This window comes from Myotis myotis, unplaced genomic scaffold, assembly GCF_014108235.1.
Source record: "Myotis myotis isolate mMyoMyo1 unplaced genomic scaffold, mMyoMyo1.p scaffold_m19_p_5, whole genome shotgun sequence".
Taxonomy (NCBI): domain Eukaryota; kingdom Metazoa; phylum Chordata; class Mammalia; order Chiroptera; family Vespertilionidae; genus Myotis; species Myotis myotis.
Window position 1 is genome coordinate 91,984,458 of NW_023416357.1, and position 23,061 is coordinate 92,007,518.

At 37.6% G+C, this 23,061-nt stretch overlaps 1 protein-coding gene across 10 annotated transcripts in view; it reads right to left on the minus strand.

Moving 5' to 3' along the window:
* Nucleotides 1-23,061, minus strand: part of MRTFB (myocardin related transcription factor B) — a 196,429-nt gene that overhangs the window by 145,659 nt on the left and 27,709 nt on the right. For 3 of the 10 annotated variants that reach the window (XR_004967653.1, XR_004967652.1, XM_036310140.1), the window contains exon 1: nt 12,352-12,412. The exons of 2 other annotated variants lie outside the window; for them this stretch is intronic. The gene's annotated coding sequence lies outside the window, so the exon portion shown is untranslated. Of the gene's footprint in view, nt 1-934; nt 966-12,351; nt 12,414-23,061 lie in introns of those variants that run through there. 5 more of the 10 variants (XR_004967654.1, XM_036310148.1, XM_036310146.1 and 2 more) reach the window with 3 other exon arrangements.

Sequence of the window (23,061 nt, forward strand, 5' to 3'; positions counted from 1 at the left end):
AGTTAAAAATACACATATATTTACGAAGGAAAAAAATGAAAACAATCTATTGCCTATCAGGTTAAGTAAGTACTGGTACATTCATTCCACTGAAATTATCCTATCATTGAAAACAAAAACAAAAACTTGGATAGATCTATATGTACTGAAAAAGGAAAATGTCCATGATATATAACTAAGCAGAATGGGTTATGTGTGTATATAACACATACATAGAGCAAGAGAAAGAATGAGACAGGTAAGGACAGCAGCAGGTAGGCTGGCAGATGAGAGTAGGCAGGGAGAGTATGTGCAAGGCAGGCTAAAAGCTACAGAAACAGAGAGAAAGTGAGAGGAAAACAAACAGATAGGAGAGATAGGTAGGACACAGAGAGAAAGAAGAAATGGGCAGGAGGCAGCAGATAGAAACCAACAGATACACAAGGACAGACACGGAAGGGTACACTCCGAAATGGCTATCACTCTGAATGTCCCGTACAATAGACACTAGCCACATGTGTCTGTTTACATTTAAATTAATTAAAATTAAATACCATTTAAAATTCCGTTCTGCAATCGCACTCGTCACCTTCCAAGTGCTCCATAGCCACATGTGGTTAACGGCTACTGTATTGGCAGCACAGAACATTTCCTTCACTGCAGAAAGTTCTGCTGGGTAGTGCTGTTTTATACCCTTTGGTATTGTGTAAACTTTTTGTACTTTTATAGTTTGCAAAGAGAATAAAGACATTTCCAATTTGAAAAACATAGTTTTTGTTTTACTCTCCCTCCCCATTATGCATCTCTTTTAACAGTTCTTTTTCAAACATTGCAGAAGCACCAAAGGGCTTAATGACTTGTATATTGCCAATTTTCTCTAAGTTATTTGATTATTACTAATTCAGTTCTACTTAATAAGAGTTCAAATGCCACCCAAACAAGGAAGATGACATACATTTGGAGCATCGTGACATCACTCTTGTTCTCTAAAATCCAAGAAAGGTCATGTTACTCATTCTTAGTAGGAGCAAGCATAGTTGATAGAAACTCCCTGCAGTTTAGACAAACATTTTAAATTGAACCTTTTTTTTTTTTCCAAAAGAATAATAGTATTTAAAAATAGCATTCATTTTTTTATGCCTCAATTCAGTGCAAAGTGGGGGGAGTAAACCTCAAGATTTTTTTTTTTTTAAGTGTCACATTAACTAAAAAAAGAAAATGGCCATTTTTAAATGAAGGCTGTAACACCAAAGCAATGAATGGGTTTCTAAAGGCTTTCTCAGGTGATACAAGACTGAAGCATCTGGTGAGGTTTCAAGAGGGTAAATAACATTTTAAGGAAAAGTAACAGAAAGGTCTCCAGAAAAAATCCCATAAAGCATATATACAAGTTTGTAGGGAATGCACAAATACTAATATTTTGAGGTTCTTAGTCCCCTTGGGAAAAAACCATTGGTTGGTGTTAAAAGATCACAGCCCAGTCCCTACTGCTATCCCCACCAGCATCCAGGGACCCACTAGGCCCCATAGGCACACATATTTAATCTGTATCCTCAAAGTTCTGCTCAAAATCCTTCACAATATCATGTCCATCTATTTTCCTAATGCAGCCACCCAGGATTCTATCGCCAGAACCTAAGTTCCAACCATAACCATCTATTAAAGGTCCTTACCACAGGGCCATACATAATACAGTATATAAATCTATAAAGCCCCTGTAAGACAGTGTAGAAGTGACACAAGAATATATTACAGACAAATGTAGCAGAACCTGTACATACTGAGCAATCCCACTGAAAGCAAGTCTAAATGGCATACAAATTAGTGAGGGGAAAAATGGACTATGCATCAGATGGGCTGGCTTGTGCAACTAGTTTATTCACATGGAAAATTATTCCCTATCTTATACCCACACACAGAAATAAATTCCATATGGATTTGATTTATGCTGAAGAGCAGAGCAAACTTTTAGAAAAAAGAAATATGGTAGAATCTCTTTAGAACCCCAAAGTACACAGTAGTAAGATTTATTAAATATGATGCAAAAAGCACCAACCATAAACAAGCAGACTAAAACAATCTATTGCCTATCAGGTTGTTATAGGCAATAAACAACCTTAATTAAAAGTAAAACTTGAACACAACAAAGCACATAAAGTGGAAAGAAAAGCTACTGGGAGAACATATTTAAAATTTAAAATATCAACAAAAGATAAATAAAATAACCAGAATATATAAAGACATAAAAATATATAGAAGGGGGAAGCAATCTAATAGAAAAACATAAGAGATACAAATCATAACAAAAGAAGAAACTAAAATAGCCAAATAAACATTAGAAATGATGCTCAAATACACCAGAAATCAAGAAAATAGAATATTTTTTCAATTAGCAAAAATTTGAAAGTCTGACAATACCAAGGCTCGGCAAGGATATGGAGCAATAGGAACTCCCAGACAGTGATGTGAGGCACTGAAATTGGTACAATTCCTCTGGAGAATGATCTGGCAACATATAAGAACTCAAGGATGCACATACCTATGTACAAGCAATTCTACCTCTAGATCCAAACTCTGGAGAAGCTATTAACTATTCACAAGAAGATAATGTGCCACATGTTTATAGCAACATAGTTAATAGCAAAGCATGGTAATGTCCAAAAACTCCCCTGACAGAATGACTAAACTACACAATATAATCCTAGAATACCATAAAGCAAAAATGAAGGAATTACTGCTACACACATCTACATGGATATATTTTATACAGAATGTTAAAATGAAAAAGCAAGTTGCAGAATATACACACAGTAAAATACCATACTGTACAAAGTTTGGGATCCTCAAACTATACACACACCTTATAAATATACATACATATAATGTAAGTAGAAAGCCATACAAGGGACTGATGCTTCTGTAGAAGGAAAATGGAAAATGGCATCTGGGAGGGGTACACAGGCAGCACTGACTATATGTGCAATGTTTTTAAATACAATTTTAAGTTTTTAATATAAAGCAAAAAATACCCAATGTTAAGATTTAACTATTCTGTATAGAGATTATATTATTCTATTTTTCTGTGTTCATGAAATATTTCAAAGTATGAAGCAACTTGTATTTTAAAGAATAGGAAAAAGCAACAGAGGCTGAAATTTACCAAGGGGTTGCCTCCTGATAGTGAGCCTTTAGCTATGAGTAGTTTTTACTTATTTTTTTCCTAATCTTCTAAATTTTCTAGTTTTTTTCTTTCATAAAGTCAACCCAGATACTTCTAGCCCAATTTATTCTCCCATTTTACTACCAAATTCAACACTGTACTTTCTTGTTCGTTTGGTGGAGAACTTGGTAAGGAAGTGTGCACTGTTCCTCCACTCGAACATGGGTTCTTGGAGGGCACACCACATGCATTTATTTTTATATAAATTATGTACTGAATGCCTAGGCGATGCCAGTTACTATGCCAGCAGCTAGAGAAACATAAATAAAACATGCATTTCCCTTCCTCCTCAGTTTAGTCTCAATGAGTAAATATATTAAATAAACATAGAAAAAACTATATAATTAAAATTGTGAAAATGCTATGAAGGAAAAGAATAGGTATTATAGGACAACAGTAGAAAGGCCTAATATAACCTCAACTGAATAGGAGAAATAGAAATATGCCAGGAAGGGAAGGTGGAAGGGACCTGTGGACAGAGACAAAACCCACTGGAGTCTTTGTTACTGGGCCAAAGCACCTTGAGGGCAGGGATTGCTTCTGATTTATATCTGTATGCATTACTTACATAGTGCTTAACAAATGCTTCCTGGTTGGTTCTAAGGCAGTCTCTGAGCAATCAGGAAATTCTGTGCCTGCAGCTCTGGGGCAGGAAAGCAGTCCGTGGGGGATGGCCCCACAGGCAAAAGTAGCCATGTAGAGGCAGAATGGAATCGGAACCCATCGTGTGTGGTAGCTCAGCCCCTTAAAGAGCACTTACTATAAATTCTCTCATACCCACCTCATGAGAGAGCTAATCTACCTCTCTCTTATTTTTTCCATCTATCCATCCCCTTCCTGTCCAGTACCCTCATCCCCACATTATTCAACAATTTAATTCAATACATTTAAGGGGACCTATGCGTGTCAAGCTCGGGATATGAAGACCCACACAGCATAGCCTCTGCCTCAAGCAACTTTCCGTCTAGACCAGTGGATCTCAACTAGGGTAATTGTATCTCCCGGGGACATTTGACAATGTCTGGAAACATTTTTGGTTGTCACAATGGGGTAGGGGAGGGTGTACTACTAGCACCCAGTGGGTAGAGTCCAGGGATGCTGCGAAACATCCTACAATGATGCTTACAATGACGACCCCCACACAAGAAAGATTTATCTGGCCCCCAAATGTCAATAATGCCAAGATAGAGAAACCTAATAAGTTATTTAGAACCATGCCTAGAATTGACTCCAAAAGCAGGGCGAGAATTAGAGGTCAAGGACCAGAGGAAGAGGTCAAGTGCCAGAGGGCAGTATTAAACATCAGGTCATTGGGTAAGCATATAAAAAATGTCCAAATTGAGAAACCTTCTCTAGAGAATTAGTGGCATAATTACATCACAATATAGCAGGAGTATAAGTTATTGACCAAATACAAGGGGGGGGGGGGGCATCTAGTTTAGAATTGAGGTGAAAAAGCTTCCTCAGAAGTGACATCTAATTCAAAACCTGAAAAACAGATAAGATAGAAAAGGATGTAAGGATGGAGGAAGGATAAAGGGTCTATTCCAGACAGAAGGAACAGCTAGCAGGCAAGTAGGACTATGGAATGAAAGATATGTTTGTACAATGGAAAAGTAGGGAGTGGCTATTGAAGAATTGAGAGGCAAACAACCCAGATCATAACGCGCTTGTACCATAGGTTAAGAAATGTGGACTTTATCTTTTGGGCAATATAAGCCACTGAGAGGATGTACATAGAGGAGTGACATGACCAAAATTTGTTTTAGGACATTCATTCTGAAGAATGGACTGCTAATGAAATGAGCAGGAGGACACTCTGCAATCCAGGTGACAGCTGTGGCTTGACCTAATGACGGTTCTGAGGATGGAAGGAGACATTCAAGAGATGCTTCAACAGTCAGCATTCCACCAAGATGTGTGCCTACCATGGTCCTCTGCCTAGTAATTCCAAAGGCCCCAAACTCCCAAACTTAAACGTTTCTTTATAATTCATCAATGGTCCAACCCAACTAGAGTCATGTGGCAGCAAAACCAGAACCTGAACAGACTTGAGACTATTTATACTACATTTATCATATTTTGTGTGAATATTTCAAGGCACAAGTATTAATGTTTGATTATAGGTGCCATGAGATAGACATAGGCCCTCAAGGTTATGGACTGAATTACAGGGGCACACGGCCATGAAGCGTATAATTACAATAAGGTGTAAAACTTATGATGGGAAAGCACAATGATGACTAAATACAGCAGAGAGATCGAATGTCATAGGAAGGAAAGAATCTAGAAATATCTCTCTGAGAAAGTGATATTGAAACTGAGACCGAAAGGATAATTAGAAACTATTGATCTGAAGGGACCAGAAAGAAAGAAATTGAACTTGAGCAAAGCAGAACAGGGGAAAACCAGAGAATAGGAGGAAATAATGGTTGAAAGAAAGCTGAGGGTAGGAAGCTCAGGGCCAGCATGGTGGAATGCAGCTTCGAGTGTAGTCTGGAAAGGAGTTATTACCTGGAAGAAACCCTAATGAAAACTGGACCACACTTTCTGATGTTCTAGAAGGTGCTTTGCACCTAAAAATAAAATAAATCTAGGGAGTGGAGTTTAAAACACTTAAACATTTATTTTGTGGTTATTTGGGCTGGGGGGGGGGGGGGCGGGGGGGACGACAACAATCCTTCTGTGCAATAAAGCACCACTAAAATGCACTGCAAATGGATAAAATGGGTAATTGTATACTGAAACACTCAGAACACTTACAATGAGTTTGAATAATAATTTAGGTCATCAGCAATATGCTGCCAACTTTGTAAAGCACTATGGTCTGGCAGGGTGTTTTAAAATAATAAATTGACCAGAAACATAAGTGAGATACTCAGATGTCAATTGGGAAGATTTTGGCGGCATTAAAGTTTCCAACCACAAATATATCAGTATAAATCATACCCTCCATTCTGAACTTATGACAGCTTAAAAAGCAAATGCTAGTATTCTACTCCAAAAATCCGAAGGAACTAGCCATTGATAGCAACTATTTTAATCGGCGAATACTTATTATCCCACACCAGAATATTTGACTTTTAAAAACCAGTGTTGGGCTTGGCTGGCATGTCTCAGTGGTTGAGTGTCAACCTATGAACCAGGAGGTGACGGTTCAATTTCTGGTCAGGGCACATGCCTGGGTTGCAGGCTCGATCCCCACTGTGGGGCGTACAGGAGACAGCCGATCAATGGTCCTCTCTCATTACTGATGTTTCTCTCTCTCTCTCCCTCTCCCTCTCTCTCTGAAATACACACACACACACACACACACACACACACACACACACACACACAGTGTTTGCACATTTTAACTAAATGCACCTGGGAGAACTGGTTGGGGGGAGAGAGGAATCAAACTAGATGTAAGGGGGGGAGAGAGGAATCAAGCTAGATGTAAGGGAGTCAACACTTCACAACGATTACTTAGTTTCTTTGTGAATATGCTATTTATTTTTTGTTAAACCATCCCCTCCCCCAACTTTTGTTAGTCATCTATTTGCCACCCAGTCCCTCCTAAATTCCAGTTACAGGGGCCTGAATTGTAGTTTTTCTCTCTTCCATCATGCTGGAGGAGTTGGAATTCCCTCTACTTATCCAGTGTCCCAGTAATTCAACTTCCTCAACAACAGGAACCTTCTCATTCTCTCCAGCTCCCACAATAACACTCACATCCTAGACCCAACCTAGAACCTGAATTCTGAAACAACCTCCTCTGAATACACTGTTTCCTTCCCCTTTATGCCTCCTGTACCTTCATCCATCCATCCCATATTCAACGGATATTCATTAAATATTTGCCTTTTGCCAAATTCTATTCTCGGTGCAGGAGGGAAAGCATTATTAAAAAATAAAGATATAATAATCCAGACAGAAATCTCTACCTCCATGTAACATACAAATAAGCAAAGAAGTGATATTGAAACTGAGAGTGTTTAGCAAGTGGTAACTTTCTGCTTTCTTCATGGGCTTAATACCCCAACCCCATCCCAGTCACTCTGAATAGATGAACTTGGTTTCTATTTTATGGAGGGCAAAGTCCACTTAATGTGAGTAAGGGTCTTTAAAGCTTCCTTTCTCTATTAACCAATGTCACCCCAATAATTCAATTAAAAACACACACACAAAAAAAACACCAAAATAACTTTCTCTGTGACTTAAAATCCCTTCAGGTTAACATTTACTTGTCGTTCCCTCCGGGGTCCCAAATGTTCTTCCCTTCGTTCTATGGCTAACTCCACCCCCCTCTCTGTCACTCCCATGTCCGATCTGTAGAGCTTTATTCAGTTATCCTACCTTTCTTGAATTCTGAATTTGTTAAACGTATAGGTTATGAAGAGAAAAAGATAGTATTACAGATGAAAGAAACAAAATGAACAAGTTATATGAGTAGGAAAGAATAGGGAATGCTTATGATAAAAGCAGTAATAAAACTGGTCTTATTGCATAGCAGGGTGCATTGGATGGTGATAGAATACAAAGTTAGATGGGTAGGGTGGGACAAGATTACACGGTATGTTAAAAGCCACACAGTGTAGGTTGATGGTTTCTGAACAAGAAAATGCTCACAATGAAAGTAGTATTTAAGGAAGATGGGACTCAGAGCATGGAATGAGATGGGATGGAAAGGAAGGATTTAACCTTGGAATAAGAACTGGATCAGGATTGAGGACAGGGAGGGTAGAAGGCAAGAGGGTGAGGCAAGCATCCTGACAAGTATATTGAGAACCTGCTGAGTGTGGAGGTAGTGAGAAGAAAAAAGGAAAAGACAAAAGACATTTGCCACAGGGAAATGGACAGAACCTGGTGATTAACAGCATAGTGTGGATCAATTTCAATCAAGTTCTTGGCAGTGTAACTGCTACAAGATGGAAAGCACAGTGCAACATTGGTAAAGTTCCTAGAATCATAGGCCTGGAGGTTGGAAGGAGCTGGGGCGTCTGAGGTCATGTGATTCAGCACACCCACTTAATAAATGAGGAAGCAGAGGCCCAAAGAAGTGAAGTGATTTGTCCAAAGTCACAAAGAAAGCTGTTAAGAGATGAGACTGGAACACCGTCTCCTGTCTGCCTTTGGAGCTCCCTCCACCATACCCTGGGGCCTCTTCCAGACCCCATTTAAGCTTCCTATTTGTTCACTGAGACCCTCAGGTGCCACACTTCCACCAATAAAAACTGCACTATGGAACCAGCCACCTGAGTTTGGTCTCTGCACATATCTGGTTCAGGAGAGTTAACTCTCGGTCATCAGGGCTTCAAAGTTGCTGGGCGGACTCTACCCCAGGGCCTTCCTGAAGATAAGCCCGCCTTGTCCTTTCATGGGGAGCCCAGCTCAGACTGTGCTATGTCTCCAGACACTGTTTTGAAATTTCTAGTAAGTCCTAAGGCAATAGAGTAAATAAGACACACACCCTACTCTAAGGATTGTTAAAATGATTTTGAGATTAAAGAGCAAAGCATATTGACCCTTACTGTTTCCTTCTTCCCCTTCTATTCTGACTCAGTAACAGAAGTTGAGCCATGTGTATGATTCCCTGGCAAAGGCTGGAATTTGTATTTGGTAATCTTCAAACTATCAGCTCACAGAACTCTGCTAATAAAAGTAGTCTATTATATTTCTAGTAGGGTGTCTACATTTTCTTCTAGACAACATTCATTAGTAAAATAGGAGTTTCTGGGTTATTTTCTAGAGAACTTTGAGCCTTAACATAAGTTAACACGAATATAGCTTCCAATATTTTATAGAAACCAAGCACTAAATAAATATGAACAACTTGGGTATCTCATTTCCTCTGCCAGTATCAAAAAAGCCTTTTACCAAGCTACCATGGATTTGACCAAGCATCCATATTAAAACAGGTATTTAGAGTGAACTGTTCTGAACTATTTGAACTTATTAAGAGCTGCCTGAATAAAGTCATTGGATAATACTGAATAATTTTATAACAGAAGTATTAAGTATTGTTTATGTTTTCTCCTCTTGCTTTTCCCAAGAATTGCAATAACAACTTTTTTTAAAAAGGTAAAAAACAACAACACAATAAAATATGCCAAATCCTTCTTTGGGAAAATATTGACAATTATGTGTTTTCAAGGACAAATTTTCAAAGTAACAGTGCCCACAGTGATGACAGAATTGCAATTAAAATGTACACAATTCAGGTACCAAACTTGACCCCTTGGCTTATGTTTTCTTCTAACTTGATTTCCTAATACTACTCATTTTGAAAAAAGAAAATTTTTTTTTTACCACATGCTTTGAGCATCTCAAAAGTTTAAACTGAGTACATCTGTTCAGCAGCTTTAAGATATTCTCTTTTATGACTAAGGGACAGGTGCTGTTCAGTTTATTATCATGCATGTAAACTAAGCCCTTGAACTTAGAGTGAGGAAAAGCACTCGGCTTAAAGTTTAGAAAGGAAGGAACTACACACCAGCTTCCTTTAGAACAGCCTGCTTTTTCAGCTTCCTGTATGAAAATAATATTACATTTTTACAGGAATTTCTAAAAACAATGAAGAAATTATATTTAAGCCGTTAGACAGTGAAGTTTTAAATCCTTTAAAGAGCAAACAATTTCTTCCAATAATTTTGATATTTAAATCAAGCCAGGAACAGAAAAAGAGATTAATAAAATAAGATAGAAATGTGGTACAAAGTTTACAGTGGATTATACAATTTTCAGATTATCATACATTCACGTTTTCTTCCAGTAAATGACAAACACTAAGACTTTTGGCTTTAAAAGCCTCAAATATCAAGTTACTGTATTTGGTAGAGATGATGAGGGAAAGGTTTTCTCTGTTGGTGTGGTTGCTGCTATTACTGTTATGAAAGTATTTTGAAAAAAACAAAAATATACCAAGTTTATTATTAAATGCAGTTACTCAGACTCTAACTAAACCAGAGAAAATGGACTATTCTTTATAAAAATAAAAATAAAATGCATGCAGAATCTCAAATTCCAGGGGAGAGAGCAGTAACCTCCTCAAGGTACAGGCCTTAAATGTCCTGTCAAACTTCTAGGAAATCACCAAGTTACCCAGCAGACTGCTTCCATGGCCATCTCTCACATACGGATTTCCACAGCTCACGTGCGTTCAGCCAGAAAGAGGATCATGCTGTACATCAACACTAAGTTCTCTCCATGCATACTTCATTCAGTTTGCCATTACTATGCATTTAGAAATTTTCTATCAATGGTTGTTAAATGAACTAAAGCTTATCATGAAATTCAACCTATTCTTACAGTACTCTTTCTTGAATGTTAACATTTCACTGTATTCAAATATTCAAGATTCAAGTGTGTCAGAAAATTCCAATCACTCAGACTGTTTAGGAAAGAGCAACACAGACGTGGGGAACTACAGATACAGGAACTATAGTTTCCTTTAACCCACTCTAGTCCTACCCCTGCATAGTATCCAGCATGGGAATCAGCAGCTGTTGCAAATCCAGGGCTCAGAAGTGGATGGCCCTGGCCCAGGAGACCAAAGCCAGGTGAACAGCAGCTCAACCCACTGTAAGCTCTAGCCCTGGAAGCACTGTATTCCACTGCGATGACCTGGATCCTGTGAGTAAAGGGCTACCCCGAGGAAAGCAGTGGTGGGAACAGAAGGCAGAGGTGGCTGATGTCTGCGACGAGAACTCGGGGTTTGTGTCCCTACTTGAAATAGGACACTTGGAGAAGACAATACCAGAAAGTGTGTCTTCTAGAGCTCCCAACAACCCTTTCTGTGCCCCCTCCCCAGTGCACTTTGCAGGATATTGCCAATGACCTTTCTGCACCCTCCTTTCCAGTAACTGCCACTCCACACGCGCTACATTTACCTGTTTATCTTTTAATCTGCCCATAAGATTTTAAGATCATTGAAGTGGTCCTCCACTATGAAACTAGCTCATCCTTTCATCTCTGTACCTACCCCTAGTTTCTAGAAGAGAAATCAGCAGAAAGCAGTCATTCAGTATTTGTTCTTGAACGTTTTGTCGAAGAGCTGTTAGAGAGCAAAATAAAGTCTGTCTTCTAGTATGTTCACACACCGCCCTCCCTCAATTGCACCCCACCTCTATCCTATTTCCAATGTTTATTCCTTGTATCTGATCAAAAACCACTATCAGGAAAGGATATAATAAATCTATTCATTCTAAAAGGGAAAACATATGTGGTTGACCTCTCTTAGTGGCTCTGCAAAATGAAGGAATTCCAATTATTTAAATGTGAATGGGAGAGAGATTCTAGGTGGCAGCCCTGGAATCAACCCACAGGGGCAACTGCTTTCCTTTACACCAGGCAGGTTCATCACACAGAAAGGTTTTTCTGTTTATTTTTTCCCCTAAGCCTTCGGCTCCTTTGATTTTTGCCTAACTGCTATCTCTATCCTCTGTCCTCTCTCTGGTATCCCATGCCTAGACTCACTTGAAAACAATAACTTGGCCACACAAGCAACTATACTATTTTAATTAATATACTGAGCAATTACACAGACAGCCATATAGCACACACACTTTATTTCATATTTGTCCATTTTCTTTTACAACCATGTTGGAAGCTGCCTAACGATAGGAGCTACAGATACTTCTCCACACTGAGTCCTAGCCCAATGCTGAGCACATAGTAGGTAGTATTCAGTGAGGTACTACAATAAAATTTGAATCCAGCAAACACAGAAAATGTTTTATATAATAACTCTACTGTTACAAAAGCACTCAAAATTATCAGCCAGCTAGAAAGAACAATGGTAATACTGGGTCTATTAAAAAGCAATTCACATTTATTTAGAGTATATTAAATGTCAAACTTTAACCTATGCCCTTCATAGACAGTCTCTTATTTAATCTTTATGGGGTATGGAGAGGTTAAATACCTCCAAATTATACTGTCAAGTGGGGCAGATGGCAGGCTGATTCCAGAGTCTATATCTAACCGATTCATGAATTTAAAAATGTAAGATCCCCCAAATATTTCCTAACAGTATGGCTAAGCAGGTGTACAGTGATTTTTAAAAACTGCTTTAAAATAACTCTTCAGCCCTAATCGGTTTGGCCCAGTGGATAGAGTGTCGGCCTGTGGACTGAAGGGTCCCAGGTTCGATTCTGCTCAAGGGCATGTACCTTGGTTGCGGGCACATCCCCAGTAGGGGGTGTGCAGGAGGTGGCTGGTCGATGTTTCTCTCTCATCGATGTTTCTAGCTCTCTATTCCTCTCCCTTCCTCTCTGTAAAAAAAATTAATAAAATATATTAAAAAATAATAACTCTTCAGCTCTTAGCCCCTACCCATGCAGTTTCCTCTGTGTGAACATCTTCATCCCACCTCCCTGTCTATCCGGCAAATTTCACACATCCTTAAAGTTACCTCAAGCATTCCTTCTGCAACACCTCCCACTGCACCTTGCGCACACTGACATTCTATCAATAGTCCTGCTCTAATCCATGCATCTGTTTATTATTTGTCCATGAGAATCTGAGCTCCTAGAGTTAAGAACCTTACCTTTTCATTTGTGCACGTAGGTCTTTAACACAGTACCTACCACACAACAAGTGCAAGGTCAATATTTTTTCTTGTAAGAGTTGTAGGAGTAGCATTAAGATTCTTAGTTTGCAACATCTACCTTTCATAGCAGATCTGTATCAAAATCTACATTATAACTTTCAACTCAATAATTTAAATTTGTTTCCATAGCAATGAGACAAAGTGCTTCTTATAATAATGAGAAAGGAAGCTAAAACTTAAGGTTCAACCCACTGAAATACTTCACAATCACTTGCTTTTGTTCTCAGTATGAAGAGACAGAATGACAGCATTTTACTTTCTGTAATTTCTTCTCTCTTTAAGAACACTCTAACTTTACCACTTACAATACACCAAAACTTATTTTTCAAACACAACTAGACTATAATTTCCATTAATAAAAGGACAGCATCTTATTTCTTCACAAATCTAAAATGTCTATAAAGGAACAATACATCTAATCAAACCATAGCTATATTTCAGACTCTGACAGGCCAAAAGATATTTTTAAAGTAAACATCACTCCTTCTGACAAATGACCTTTTAAGGAATATGTCATGTTCTATAAGAATACAGGAGAGACCTCTTTGGGCTCTAATTTAACGCATGGCCTAAATTAGGCAAGGGGGGTTAGGGTTAAGACAACTTACCAAGGTCTTCCAACTCAGTAATTTTGATACAAAGGAAAGAAAACGTGGATTCAATTTTTCATTCTTAATTAGGCTGCTTACTTTCTGAAAGTTAGCTGATTTCCATGACATTAAATTTCAATTTCATCCACATCCTCCACCCCTAACTATCAGACCAATAAAAAGCACTGGTAGAAAGAACCTAGACAGGCCTAAATTCTCATAATGAAAACAAAAGTAGAAATATAAATATGGTTCAGCTCAAGGGAAGGATAACTACATTCAATTATAATCTCTTCAGCATGGGAGCCGATGACATATAGGTGGTGATCACACATCCTAAGAAAGCTATCCTGTGAAAATGGAATGGGGCACCTAAGTCTTTGAGTTAATTAAATAAAAAAAGAAAAGATCTCATCCTAAATTTATTGAGTCTCTCAAAACTTACATTTAAAAAAACCTGTCTTTCTCAAAATTTACTACTGGAAATTTATAAATAATATTATTTCCAATAGTAAACAATTCTCCTTTTTTGGTTTTGCTCCTTTATGACAAATGGAATATCTTCATATAACGAAGCTTATTGATATGTTTAAAAGCTAAGATTCAGCTAGATCAATAAACTAATAGAACTTCCCTATGTTATCCTGCTGAGAGCAAAATATCGGACATGCATCTACTTATTGAGCCTCGCTTATCATGTTCACTCATTAGCATCTCTGCTGCTTCTAAGCAGCATCTGAAGAACATGAATTTCAGGAATAAATCAGGAGAATAGAAGAAACTCTAAGAAGTGGTGAAAAGGGAAAGAATGAGCAAATATGCTCAGCCCAGCCATTCAAGCAGATCAGGCCTTCATAGGTTCCTCCCCCATCTGAATAAATAGACAATGTTCAGTCTTTCTGGCTAAGCTTCGGCTCAGGACATCACACCTACACACTCCCTACTCTATACCATGAGGACAGTATGTCATTACAAATGAATATCAAAATTAAGGTGTTACCCTCCCCACCCATTCTGGTTCAAGAGCTCCCTTTGAGAAAACATTGTCAACCATTAACTAGGCAGATTATATATTAATCCATGTCACATCATCATGTGGTTTCATTATTTTTTCTTCCAATTTTAGCCAATAATAAATCATGGTTTCTATGCCTCAGCATCCAGAAACCAGACACAAACCTGCAGGGAAGTTAACCATTCACCTGATTGAGTACAACAGAGCTGTAATTCTCTGTATTATTATTCTATAGTGCAGGAAAGGGAAGTAGGGGCCAGCTGCCTCTTTAAAATTGCTATTCTTTCAATTTTGATAAATTCCAACTGAACATCTAAATTACTGCGGCTTTGCTGAATTGGCTCTGTGAAGGCATTGAAAGCAGACTATATGTGTAGCCAAGTGGTCTGTATGCTTAAATGCAAAAATGTAGCTGCATCACTGCAAGATTCCACTGTGATTGCAGCAGTGGAAACAGGAATCCATGGATGTATCCCAGGTTCCACAAAGGCCCTGGACTCTAACAAGCACTGAGCAATATCACAAAGGGTGTCAACTACACTAAAAAAAACAACCCTGAGCTCATTCTTGTAGCTCAAGCATTTCCTTAGTGAAAAAAAAGAAACAACAAGAGGCTGGAATACTGAAAAAAGAAACATCTTTATTAGGCAAATAGTACATTCTTATTCTCTGAACAGAATGCATCAAACTCAAGGCTTCCTACACAACACAACTTCCCTGAGCACAATTAATCGGGTGCTGGGAAATGGAGGTAGGTAAGACCAATTCCCTGACTCTAAGATTTATCAGAAAGACAGATAAGAAAACAGACCATCACAGTACAGTGTGGTAAAGAATACTAGATGACAGCAAGGTGTTTTGGAAGCATTGGGGGAAGGAGACTTTAACACAACTGGGCAAGAGGATCAGCAAAGGGACCCCAGAGGAAACAAGGAATGCAGTTAAATCTTTAAGAACGAAATAGAAAAAGGATAGGGAAGTGAGGAGGGCAGGAGCAATTCAGACAGAGGGAGCTGATATGCAAATGATCTATCTGATTCAAGACTTTTTTTCACTCAACATTCTCTACCTCACTATTCTCCCGTAACCCAAAAGCTAAAGGAACAGGAAGCCCCCAAATAGAGGCAAAATCACAGTCCAAGTACCTATCTTACAGTGTGTGACTATTAAATAAATCTCAAGACCTGTGACATGAGAGAAAGCATTACTTGTGTTAGCACATATTGTTTGCTGGACACATCATTACAAAGTTTGAAGCCAAACAAAACTGAAATGCTAACAGATTTAAAAGCAACAATTAAGCATGGAAATTCAGTTGCATTTGTTCAATTAGAAAAAAAGGCTTTTATAAATCTAAAAGTAGGTGGAATGGATGAGGTGGAATCACTTTAGGAAACAAAAACTCTAAATTAAATAGCTTCTTATCGGCACATATGACCCTTAATTATTTCCTTGGGTCCTTGAGAAGGGGAAATGATTCCCTACGCAAAATAGTATTTAGCATTTGATGAGTGATAACTCACACATTTTCTCATTTATATCACAACCAGAGGAAAGTAACATTATCATCTCCATTTTACAGATGAAAGAGGTAAGGTTAATCATGGTTACATTGAGTGTAAAGGAGGCAGATTTAGAATACAGGTTTTCTGACTCAAGAGTCTGGGCTCTGGTCCTGGCACTATCACAAACTAGCTGTTTATTCACGTTGTTGTTTTCCTTTCTACAAAATCAAGGAATTGAAAATTTTATAATGTTGAGAAGCAAAGTGTTAAAGGAGTAGCTTGCTCTTTCAACCATACAATTTTAAAAAGGGGTCAGGTTCACGTTGTCATTATTATTAAACTAAAATAATTTACATAGCCCTTGGCCATCCTATCCATTTGAAAATAATTCCTCTATTTTCCCCCCTTTTGTTTCTTCCCTACAATTGAACACCAGCCATAGTGGTGCATCTCAGCAAACAGCTGTTATGTATTTACAAAATCCCTAAATATAGTACCTTGATTGGATTGGAGAGAAACTCAACCTTGGAATATGGATGCTGAGATGATATTATTACATTATGCTGGTTTCACTCCATTTGTAAAATAATTATAGAATTAAGCCTTTTTAATACTAAAAAAATACCTTTTAAAAAGTTATAACTTGTTAAACAAGGGACAGTTTGTTAAATACTCACTACTAAGTGAGATTAAGTTTGCAGTGAAATACTGCTGTAAACTTTTAAAACAATCCCCCACATTCCGCCCCCAGATTTTCCTCCTATTCAACATAATCCTGTCAGCCACACCTGCCACTACTGTTACAGCTATAGTTACCATGACCACTGCAAACAGACTTAATAGAAATAAAAAGCATATTTCGCAATGAAACCTAAGGGAGCATTAGCTGCATGCAGAATTACTTTTGGAATATTCCCACTCATTCTACAGAATACAACCACCAAAATGGAGATCTGAGGCCAGCGAAAAATAAACTTTAAGAATACTTAGATTTGGCCCTAACCGGTTTGACTCAGTGGATAGAGCGTCGGCCTGCGGAATGAAGGGTCCCAGGTTCGACTCCGGTCAAGGGCATGTACCTTGGTTGCAGGCACAACCCCGGTGGGGAGTGTGCAGGAGGCAGCTAATCAATGTTTCTCTCTCATTGATGTTTCTAACTCTCTATCCCTCTCCCTTCCTCTCTGTAAAAAATCAATAAAATATATATTTTAAAAGAAATACTTAGATTTGGTCTCATAGATTTACCCTAGACTTCAATAAAATAAGATCCCTCAGACATCAACTTCTCCAAGGAGGCCCTCTTATCCCACTCTTCTTTAAAAATATATATTTTTATTGCTTTCAGAGAGGAAAGGAGAGGGAGAGAAAAACAGAAACATCAATGATGAGAAACATTGATCATCAGCTGCCTCCTGCACCCCCTTCACTGGGGATCAAGCCCACAACCAGGGCCTGTGTCCTGACTGGAATAGAACTATGACCTCCTGGTTCATAAGTCGACGCTCAATCACTCAGCCATGCTGGTCAGGCGATCCCTTTATCTTTATAGGCTAAGCCCTCTTCTTATTCAACCGTACTCTCCCTTGTCTTTACCAACATTTACTACACTATAAGAAAGAGAATATAAGGCTGTGCATTTTAACTGTTTGTCTCTCTTGCTTCTCTGAGCCTCAATATCCTCATTTGTCTTGGAGAAGAAATAGTTTAAATCAAAACCTTAAACGAACCATATTGTATAAAGTTAGAAAAGTTTAGCAAAAGAAAAAATAATTAATATTATACACAATACAGTAAGCAGAAGAAAGGAAATAATGGAGATCAGAGCAGAAAATCAATGAAATAGAGAGAGAAGAAAATGAAACAATCAACAGCTGTTGGTTTTGTTTTTTGTTTTTTTGAGAAGGTAAATAAAATTGATAGCCCTCCAACTAGACTGAGCAGGAAAAAAGGAGAAAAGACATAGAATACAAGTATCAGGAATGAGAGAGGCAATATCACCACAGATTTTACAGACATGAAAAGGATAATAAGGAACTATTGTGAAAAACTTTATGGCAATAAATTCAAAATTTAGATGAAGTGGACAACGTCTTTGATACAAAATACCAAAACACATTAAAAAACAACAACAGATAACCTGAATAGTCATATCTATATTAAAAACTGAATTTGTAGTCTAAAATCTTCCCTCAAAGAAAACTCAGGATCTAGATGCCCTTATTGGTGAATTCTAACAAATATTTAAGGAAAAATAGTACCAATTCTACACAAATTTTCCAAATAATTGAACAGGAGGAAACAACTCCCAACTTATCCTCTGAGGCGAGCATTAACCTGATGCTAAAGCTAAATAACGACATTACAAAAGGTTATTATGTCCCTTATGGACACAGATGAAAACTTTTTAAACAAAATTTAACAAATCAAATCCAAAAGTATATAAAAGGGATAAATCCATCATGACCAAGTGGGGTTCAACCCAGGATTGGAAGGCTTGTTTACCATTCAAAATACAATCAAGGTAATTTACAATATAGTAAAAACCACATGATCATCCTAATAAATGCAGGAAAATCCATTCCTGATTAAAACTCTTAGCAAACTAAGAATAGAAGAGAATTTCGGCAATCTGATAAAGAACACACACACACTTACAGTATAACATTGGTGGAAAACTAAATAATTTCCCTCCAACATGAGAAACAAGATGAGGGTGTCCACTCTCATCATTTCTATCCAGTATAGTATAGACTCTTGTTGGTGCAATAAGGCAAGGACAATACAAACATCCAGATTAGAAAGGAAGAAATAAACTGCCTTCAGTAAAAAAATGACATGACTATTTATGTAGAAAATCCAATGAACTCTACAAAAGAGCTACTATAACTAATAAATGAGTTTATCAAAGCTGCAGGATATTAGATCAATATACAAAACTGTATTGAAATTTTTAAAAATATCATTTATAATAATGCCAAAAATATGAACTACTTAGAGATAAATCTCTAAAAGATGTGAAGATCTATAGTTTAAAATACTACTGAGAGAAATTAAAGACATAAATGGAGAAAAATAACATGCTCATGGGTTGGAAGACTCAGTATTGTTAAGAAGTCAATTCTCTCCAAATTGACATACAGATGCAATATAAATCCCAGCAGGCTATTTTGTTTAAATGGACAAGCTGATTCTAAACTTCATATGGATATTCAAAGGACCTAGAATAGGCAAACAGCTTGGCGGAAAAAAAAGTTGGGACTATCATTACCAAATTTCAAGACATTATAAAGCTACAGTAATTAAGGCATGTGATACTAGTTTAGAGATAGACAAATAGATCAGTGGAACAAAATTGAGTCTAAAATAGACCTGCATATATAGACAATTGATTTTTTACAAAGGTGCAAAGGCAATTCAGTGCAGAGGTCAGTCATTTTAACAAACAATGCTGGAATAACTGGATACCATATCCAAAAACTATGAACTTTGATTCACACCTTACACCACACACAAATATTAAGTCAAAATAGATGATATTTCTAAAATGTAAAACCTAAAACCATAACAATTCTGAAAAAAAATAGGAGATAATCTCTGTGATTTAGGATTAGGTAAAGCTTTCTTAAGTATTATACCAAAAGTGTAACTCATAAAAGAACAAATTGATAAACTGAGTTTCATCAAGATTAAGAACTACTTTTTGAAAGACACTGTTTAGAGAACTAAAAGACAAGTCAGATTATCCTATATAATAAAAGGGTAATATGCAAATTGACCAAAAGATGGAATAACTGATCGCTATGAAGAGCACTGACTACCAGGGGGCAGACGCTCAATGCACAGGCATGGAAACATGGAACAGACTGATAAATCTCAGAAGGAAGAGGGGAGGGGGGAGGGCAGGAAGAGATAAATCAAATATCTTATATGCACACTAGAGGCCCAGTGCATGGATCCCTGCAGGCCTGCACATGCACATAAATCCACAAACACACTTTTTTAAAAAGCACTTCAGAGTAAGTTGACCAATATCATGATCTTTTATTCCTAAACTAGAGGCCCAGTGCACAGATTCGTGCCCCGGTGGGGTCCCTCGGCCTGGCCTGCGCCCTCTCACAATTCAGGACCCCTCAGGGGATGTCGGACTGCCGGTTTCGGCCCAATCCCCACAGGCCAGACCAAGGAATCTCACCAGTGCAGGAATCCGAGCACCGGGCCTCTAGTATACATATAAGATCTTCGGTTAATCTCTTCCCACCCTCCCCCATTCCCTTTGAGATTCATCAGTCTGTTCCATGTTTCCATGCCTGTGCATTGTGCATCTGCCCCCTGGTGGTCAGTGTGTGTCATAGCTACCAGTCAAATGGTCAAACAGTTGAACACTCAGCATATTAGCCTTTTATATATATAGATGCTTAACTCAGTCATTAAGAAAATGCAAATTAAAAATGCAGTAAGAGCCCTAGCCTGTTTGGCTCAGTGGACAGAGCGTCAGCTGCGGACTAAAGGGTCTTGTGTTCAATTCTGGTCAAGGGCACATACCTTGGTTGCAGGCTCCTCCCCAGCTCAAGCCCTGGTCCAGGTGTGTGCAGGAGGCAACCAATTGATGTGTTGTCTCACATCAATGTTTCTCTCTGTCTTTCCCTCTCTCTCTAAAAAATAAAAAATAAAATCAATGGAAAAGTGAGGATTAAAAAAAGATGCAATAAGATATCACTAAACCAGGGGTGGGCAACCTTTTTGTGAGTGCGTGCCAAAACCAGCAAAACCTCTGATGCAAAATTCTTCTGCGTGCCAACCCTAATTTTTTGAGAACATGTTATGCCTACTTGATATCTCTTAAGGTGTACGTATGTGAAGAACCTTGAAGAAATAAATTCATTCAAGCGACAAAAACACAGTATATGATGATGAAAAATACATTTATTTTTTTTTTTTTTTTTTTTTTTTTTTTTTTTTTTTATATATATTTTATTGATTTTTTACAGAGAGGATATGTATACATGTACACTGATAGTCCGACAGAAAACTTTATGACTCCGTTTGATATTATCAGTGGGACTTTTGCTGCTGCATCACTAATGACAGAGATTTTACATCAGGTTCATATTTCGTGACCTTCAGAGATATGCACGAGCTACTACTTTCATCCTTCAGGCTACTCCTATTATGAGACATAACAAAATTCATCACTGAGAACAAAGATTCACAAGCGTATGTGGATGAAAACATGGAGAGTAACGCTGTTGCAAAGTTTTTTAAACAGAAAAAATTTTCTGGAATGGCATTCCAAGTCCTCAATAGTTCGTTTTCAACACTTCTCTCCGGTACTCCTGTCTCTAATCGCTTTTTTTCAATGTTTTCCAAGTCAACTCTAAGGTCAATAAATTTCTGCTTCCAATTGAGCTACTCTGAAATTCAATCAACTGCATTTCAAAGTTAGCCATGTCTATGGTCTTTAAGATAACTTGTTACGTAAAATTATTTATTTATCTAAGATGCACCTACACTGAATTTATCTGAAAAATAAAAAAAGTCGATATTAAGAAAAAAATTGTAAATGGAAGATAAGAGAGGGTTTCGCGTGCCAGCAAAAGTTACTGGCTTGCCATGTTTGGCATGTGTGCCAGGGGTTGCCCATCCTGCACTAAACACTATTTAGAATGGCTAAAATTAAAAAGACTAAGCATACTAACTGTTAACAGATGTGGAGCAACTGGAACTCTCATGAACTGCTGGTTGGGAAAGTAAAAGGATACAATAACTTGAAAATAATTTGCTAGTTTTTACAAAGTTAAACATACACCTACCATACGATCTAGCCACCCAACTCCTAGGTATTTGCCTAAGAGAAAAGAAAGCATACGTCCTTAGAAAGATCTGTATACTGATGCTCAAATCAGTTTTATTTGTAAGAGCCAGAAACTGGAAACACCCAAATGGCCTTCAACAGTAAATATCCACATTCCTCCACAATAAAAAGGAATAAACTACTGATATACTCAACATGGATGAATCTCAAAATAATTATGCTGTGTGGAAGAAGCCAGACAAAAAAAGAGTATATACTATACAAGTCCACTTATATAAAAACCTCGGATAGGCAAACTAATCTAAATGACAGAAAGCAGATCAGCTGTTGCCTGGAGATGGAGGCAGAGGGGCATAAGGGTAAGATTACAAAGGGGTACAAAGAAACTTTGGGGGGTGATATTTTCATTATTCTTACTGTGGTTGTTTTATGGGTGCATATATATCTCAGAACTGATTAAACAGTATACTTGAGACGTGCCATTTACTGCATGTCAATTATGCCTCAATAAAACTGGAAAAAATAACTGCCTAAATTTTATCTTTTTTAAATTGCCCCTTTTTCAATGGCACCTGAAAATCTTTGTAGCAAAGCAATTGATGTAACTGCCTCAAATACACCCTTTCCTTTAACCTTTACTCTATATAAACATAATTGTCAAAGTAAATTACTATTGGATGGAAAAGTGAACAAACTGGTCTCTCTGGATTGCACAGTGGTCTGTTTACTGGCTTCACATGAAGCCTGAATATTTAGCTAAACTACCAGTACTGAAGGCTTGGTCACTTAATATTGAAAATATTATAACCACAAACTGCCCTAGAGCGATTCATTAATTCAAATAAACATTTATTGTACATGTATTCTGTCTGGCATTATTGTAAGTGTTGGATTTCATGCAGAATGTTCAGTATGAAATTACAGAGCCATTCCATATCTACTATGGAAATAATTTGTAAAGTTTTAGTAATTACATTTAAATAACACGACTCAAGAATAAAGATGGAAATAAACTGACTCTTCTAATACAGTGAAAGTTAAAATAATAAATGCTAGTGATAAGATGACTAAAGAATTGTACACTGGCAATTTAGAATTCCAGAACAAAGGTATGTCTTGAAAACTAAATAAATTCAGAACAAATATAAAAAAGTACTTCTATACACAGCTGCAAGAGTGGAGCTTCTCAGTGCCAAGTCCTCCAGCAAGGAAATAAATAAAAAAAAAAGATGTGAAAAACTTAGGAAGACAGATCCAAAATTATATATATATATAAAATAACCAGAAAGCTTGAAGTAAATTCCCTAAATGTTAGCATCGAAGACAACACTCCATTCCACATCATATT